This window comes from Orycteropus afer, unplaced genomic scaffold (assembly GCF_000298275.1).
Source record: "Orycteropus afer afer isolate SDZICR_OR568_19922 unplaced genomic scaffold, OryAfe1.0 scaffold01425, whole genome shotgun sequence".
NCBI lineage: Eukaryota > Metazoa > Chordata > Mammalia > Tubulidentata > Orycteropodidae > Orycteropus > Orycteropus afer.
The window spans coordinates 1-6733 of NW_006923012.1; the positions used below are offsets into that span (position 1 = coordinate 1).

The following is a 6733-nucleotide window of genomic DNA, read 5'->3' on the forward strand; positions in this document are numbered from 1 at the left end:
ACAATGTTGTAAATCTTTACTGAAGTAGATAGCCCTACCTTCCTTCCACAGAACAACTGGTGGATTTTAATCACTGACCTGATTAGCAGCCAAAAGCTTTATCCACTACACCACCAGTGAGCAAGAGTTTGGAAAAGGTAAATGTGAGTCACACTCAGAAATTTTCACTTAGAACTCTATAACATTATTGCAGATTTAATTCTAAAAATTTCCAATTTTGTAGACTCATCATTTAAGTAGCTCTGTTATAGATGTATTTGGCTTTTATACCAATGCCAACCACTTGGAAAGGGATCAAAACTGTAGATCCTGGATAGAGTGGGAGGAAAAGTGTGGAATAAAATTCAAAAACACAAAAAAAGACCAGAATTCCTGGTCAGATAGAGTGTTGTGGAATCCCCAAGACTATGGCCTCTGGTTACCCTTCAGGCCTAGAAATGAACTCACTTCCATGGAATGGCTCTTAGCCCAACAGTAGAAAGACCCACATGCAGAATATCTACCCCAGGGAAATGTACCCGCTAACTCTAGGGAGATGCACCCCTTAGATCAATCAGCCATGAGACCAGAGGGGCAGCATTCGCATAGATGGTTAGCTAGACAGACAGGAATGCATAGTTAGGAAGGGAACAGGGAGGGGGTAGTCACAGGGAGGGGAGGGGAGGAGAGTTTTTGTTGTTTGGGGACAATAATCAGGTCATGAAATCAAATGTGCACAAACCGTTGAATGTAAAACAAATTTGCTTTGTAAAGTTGCACCCAAAGCACATTAAAAAAAAAAAAAAAAAAGGAAAGTTTCTAATGAGAAGGGAACCCTTCATGCAAGTCTCTGTAGAATTCAACAAACAGTATTTCTATTTTAATATAACACAGTGCCTAAGGCACTTGACTGCTAACCGGAAGGCTGGTGGTTCAACCCCACCAGCCACTCCTCAGAAGGAAGGTTGGGCATTCCTACTTCCGTAGTGATACTGCCTCAGAAACCCAAGGAGAGGTCACTATGAGTCGGGGCCGACTTGATGGCAAATAACAACAACAACATAATTATGAAAGGCCTAGTTTCAAATCTCTGTTTTACTCATTCAGCATGAGTGATTTGGGGAAGAAGCACTTTTAAAAGTCCCTTAAACATTAGTCTCTGATCTGTAAGATAGGGATTTGAAGAAGAAATATTCTGTGTAAATCACACATGATAAAAACTCACTTTAAAACATATTAGATAGTACTATGAGATTATTTAAAAATTCTCCTAAAATAAAGTAGTATAGCAAAATAAAACTACTTCCAGAGCCAAATGTCAATGATATCCATGGATAATTTCCTTTACTTCAGATATTTACTTTGTGTTTTCTTCCACAGATTTCATAAGAGAATATGGGGGCAAAAATGAAAAACTATCCAGAAGTAACAGAGTTTATCCTCTTGGGACTGTCAGATGACCCAAAGATTCAGATTGTGATTTTTGTCTTTCTGTTCGTCACCTACATGCTCAGCATCACAGGGAACCTGACAATTATCACCCTCACCCTACTGGATACCCACCTCCAGACCCCCATGTATTTCTTCCTCAGAAACTTCTCTTTATTAGAAGTTTCATTCACAACTGTCAGTATACCCAAGTTCCTGGGCACCATTGTTACAGGAGATAAAACCATTTCCTTTAATGATTGTATGGCTGTTATTTTTCTTCATTCTCTTGGGAGTCACTGAATTTTACTTTCTGGCTGCCATGATGACCGCTATGTGGCCATCTGCAAACCCCTGCATTACACGACCATCATGAATCATATAGTGTGCACACTGCTTGTCTTCACTTCTTGGCTGGCTTCATTCCTAATCATATTCCCATCATTCATGCTATTCATCCAGCTTTATTACTGTAAGTCCAATGTTATCAACCATTTTACCTGTGATTATTTCCCCTTGTTACACCTTTCTTGTTCTGACACAAAATTCCTAGAGTTGACAGACAGGGTTTTCCTGTGCTGTGTTTACTCTAATGTTTACACTGGCATTAATCATTCTGTCTTACATATATATCATCAGAACAATTTTGAGAATTCCTTCTACTAGTCAGAGGACAAAGGCCTTTTCTACATGTTCTTCCCACATGATTGTCATCTCCATCTCTTATGGTAGCTGCATTTTTATGTACATTAACCCCTCAGCAAAAGACAGGGTGTCTTTGAGCAAGGGAGTAGCTGGGCTAAATACCTCAGTAGCCCCCATGCTGAATCCTTTTATATACAGCCTAAGGAATCAACAAGTCAAGCAAGCCTTCTTGGATATGTCAGGGAAGATTGCATTTTTGTCAAGCAAAAGGAAAAAATAAGGTGCTGTCATAAATTAAAGGCATAATGAAGAAAATTAAATAAAAAAGTATTTCTCAAAAGTCTATTAAAATCAATATGCCTCCCTAGAGTTATTTTTCATTGCTTATACTTTTGTGAAAAACAATTGACAAGATTGTTTGATTATACAGATACATATTCTTAGATATATATTTTCTCAATCAAATTTTAATCCTTCTCTTATTAACTTCTCTTGGACTAGACTTTCTATTCCACAATTATGGTACTCACATTCTTCTCCCAAACCGTTTTTTCTTTTAATTTCAAGTTCTTTCACAATAAATCTCCAAAAAGAAAAAAAAAAGAGAGAAAATTGCATTTTAAGATCCCTCCAGGTATACACTAATTCTACAATGTCAATAAATCACAAATCACATTTAACATTATTTATAATTGAATATAAAAATACTATAATCATAATTTGATGACAGTCTATTAGAATAATTCAGATGCAATCTTTGCAAAATTGTAGCCCATTAGTTACTGTGTGCAAAACAGTACCACTGAAGGAATAATGTATATATTCGCTATAAACCCACTGCCATGAAGCTGTTTCTAATTCATAGCCAATCCCCGCTGGGTTTCTAAGACTCTAAATCTTCATGGAAGTAGAATGTTTCATCTCCTTTCCATGGAGCAACTGCTAGGTTTGAACTGTTGACCTTTTGGTTAGCAGACAAATGCCTTAATCACTGTACTACCAGAGTATTTGCTATAGAACTAAAATGTATTTTCATTACTCAGTTTAAAAATTTCTATGCCATATAATTTATTGATTTACAAAATAATTATCAATATACATGTGCTTAGGGAAAAACTGTTCAATAGCCTACATGTTTTGGAATTCCATAATTGCCATATACTCAATAACTTTCTTTTTAAAAAGTCTCAATAAAAACATGTATATTATTAGATAATTGATATGACTATGTATTTGGAGGCTCAATGATAAATTTGATTAAATGCTTCATATTAAACTGTTCTTTCTGTAAATCAGTATATAAGAGTTTTATATCTTTTCTGTATTTGTGGCTAATTTGGTTTAAGATATATTATCAATTCATTTAACTGTTTAATGAAGTGATAGACATAATTTAATAGGAATGAAGACACTAATGAAATAATACTATTTGTAAATTTGGTATTTTTCTTGTTGTTTTTTATTTTTACAATATTTCTAATTTAAGAATTGGAGTATGGCATTATGTGCTATTGTTGTTATGTGCCATCAAGTCAGACCCTCATCATAGCGACACTATCTTGGATTTCAGAGGCCCGATCACTAAGGAAGTAGATTGCCCAAGGTTCCTCTGAGAAGTGGCTGGTGGGTTTCAACCGCCAGCCTTCTAGTGAGCAGTCAAGTGCCATAGGCGCTACATTACCAGAACTCACATGACATTATGTTGGAAAATAAACTTGTCACACAATTATGGAGCTTACTTTTTCTGTTTTTTAAAAGCTGATATAAGAATGAAGGATACTCAAAAATAACAATTTTTAATTAATCTCATTACTTGGAGAGGGAAAGGACTATAATTATAAACAGTTTAACCAAATTCTACATGATACTCATGTACTAAACTCAACTGAGAGCTCTATTATTTGCTAAAAAAAAAAAAAAAAAAGCTGCCATACCTAAGCAAAGTCAAGCAAATGGAAAAGTGTCATGGAGTTATTGTTTTCTCTCCTCATATGGAAACTAAATTTTCAACCTAAATGGAAAATATTGACAATATTGAAGTTTAGACTTGATTAATGATAGTTTGGTTTTAATCATATGCCATATGAGGACATTTTCGGAAGCAGATCACCAGGCCTTTCTTTCCAGTATGTCTTAGAAGCTGTATTGATGCCTGAAATACTGGTGGGCTAAATAATTGCGTTTTTTTTTTTTTTTTTAAGATATCTGTATTTTTTATTTTTAAATCTTAGCAAATATTGGTACTCAATGGCAGGATCTATTAGTTTATTAAATGCTTCAAAATGGTTATTTTCTAAATCTCATTTCTTCATCATTAATTAGCTGAAAGCAATTTATAAACAAAATTTATACTTAATTTACTATTTGCTTATTCATTGTTATAGTTCACATAGAAAAGCCCATATAAATGCTTACTTTATGGTCTTTTCAAAATAATGAGTTGGCTCCCTAAATTTATTCTATTAGTACTATGACCTAGCTTTTAAAACAATGATTAAATACATTTTGTATTTCATGTTATCTAGACAATTCTTCATTGCATGACAAAGAAATAATTCATTGAATGTTTTCTAAGATATCTATTTGTTTATTGCAGTAAGTTTTTTACCATTGTTTATATTTGTTAAAAATCATTTTATTAAAGTCAATAATAACTCTTATTAAGTTTTCCATTTTGATCTCTCTAGTGGTAGGAAGGAAGATGGGGCAATCAACTTCCGTAGTGATACTGCCTCGGAAACCCAAGGAGGGGTCGCTATGAGTCGGGTCCGACTCGACAGCACGTAACAACAACAACAACAAAGTAGTAGGAATTCCCATATTATACAATCTTTCTTTGTTTCTTTAAAAGTGTTTTTGGTTATTTAGTTTACTATCTGATTTCATATAGAACTCAAGAACATCTTCCAAAAAGATTCACTTATGAGATATTAAATTAAATTTACAGAATAATAATAACTCAATGATATGGGTGAACTCAATAAATGATGATGATGATCAATCAAACATCTTACTGGAGGAGTTATCTATAAAAGCTAACAATGTATTACTGGTATTTATTAATGCTAAACTAAAAACCAAACTCACTGCGTGTCGAGTCAAACCCGAATCACAGCAACCCCTCCTTGGGTTTCTGAGTCAGTATCACTACAGAAGTAGATTGTGTGGCAGTCTGTTTCTGTAAAGATTGCAATCTTGGGAATCTTATGGGGCAGTTTGAGGCTGTCCTATTGGGTTGCTACAAGTCATAATTGACTCCATTGTAATGGATTTGATTTTGGTTTGTGGGTGGGTGAACTGGGGAAAGACATTTAGACATCTTTAGAAAACACATGGAGAAGAAGGCAAAGTAGGTTTCATCATTACAGGGGATGATGTGTTTTGGTTAAATAATTTTGTAAGTTACAAAACATTGCACCAATATTTTCTATTTGTTATTAAATTTATTTCAAACATTTTGTTATTCCATCATAACTTTATAGTTTATTAAGAGTGATATGCATTATAAACCTCAATTATTTTGACTAATAAGAATTTGTATAAAACACACATTTTTTTTTTCATTTACTAGATGTTTATTGTATGTTTATTTAATATGTTCCAGCAATATCTTAGTTGCCTGGGATAAAATAATGAAATAACAGAAAATTCCTGGCCTATGTTTTGGAGGGGAGAGAGGTAATACACAATGGATAAGTGACATATGTGCTTTGGAAAAAATAAGATAAAATTGGGATAAAAAGGAGAGGGATTGCCAAGGTAAAGGTGCCAGGATGTTTTACTATTTAGAGTAGGAATGTCAGGGGAAGCCTTATTGATGAATGGCATTTGAGTGGGAATGTAAGGGATGACAGCATATAAGATACGTAGCTATATCAGGAATGAATGTTACATTTAGAGCTAAAATCAAGTAACCAGACATTGAATCAAAAATGGGCTCAGTATGTTCCAAGAATAGCAAGGAAGCCAGTGTAGTTGAAGAGGAGTGAATGTTGAAAGAGTAAGGGTTGTTATCTCTGAGCTATTAGGAATTGGAGAGTCTATATGCCAACTTGAACTTCTGTAATCCATTTATATTTTAGCGTGAGATGGAAAGCCATTACAGGATTCAAACACAGATGTATTATGTTCTAACTTATATTTTAGCAGGATTTTTCTGGCTGTTGTTATTTAAATCCTTGAGGGGCACAAATGGTTAACTGTTTACCTACTACATGAAAGGTTGGTGGTTTAAATCCACCCAGAGACACCTTAGAAAAATGGCCTGTCTATATATTTCCAAAAGACATAAACCGCATGGATCACAGCTCTACTCTAAGCTATATGGGGTTGCCATGGGTCAGAATCCACTGGACAGCAACTGGTAACTGGCTCTATAACATATGTGTTGCTGAGTGTGGTCCAGTTGATTCCAACTCATAGTGACACTACATGACAGAGAAAACTGCTGCATGAAATTTCGTGTCCTGTAATCTTTACGGGAGCAGATCATCAGGTCTTTTCTCCCACGGAGCTATTGGTGGGTTCAGACTAGAAGAGTAACAAGCAGGGGGCAGAGGTGGCCATTTGCCCTAGGGCACAAGTCCAAGGGGACTCCACCCTAGGCGCAGAACGATATTCCGATACTACAAAAGTAAGAAAGGTGCCTGACTGAGGCAGCAGATGAGAGAGAGGAAATCAT

General features: G+C 35.0%; 1 pseudogene; it reads left to right on the forward strand.

Annotated features, from left to right (window-relative positions):
• Positions 1-1386: 1386 nt before the first annotated feature.
• The window catches only part of LOC103213226, a 9834-nt pseudogene continuing 4487 nt past the window's right edge, over positions 1387-6733 (forward strand).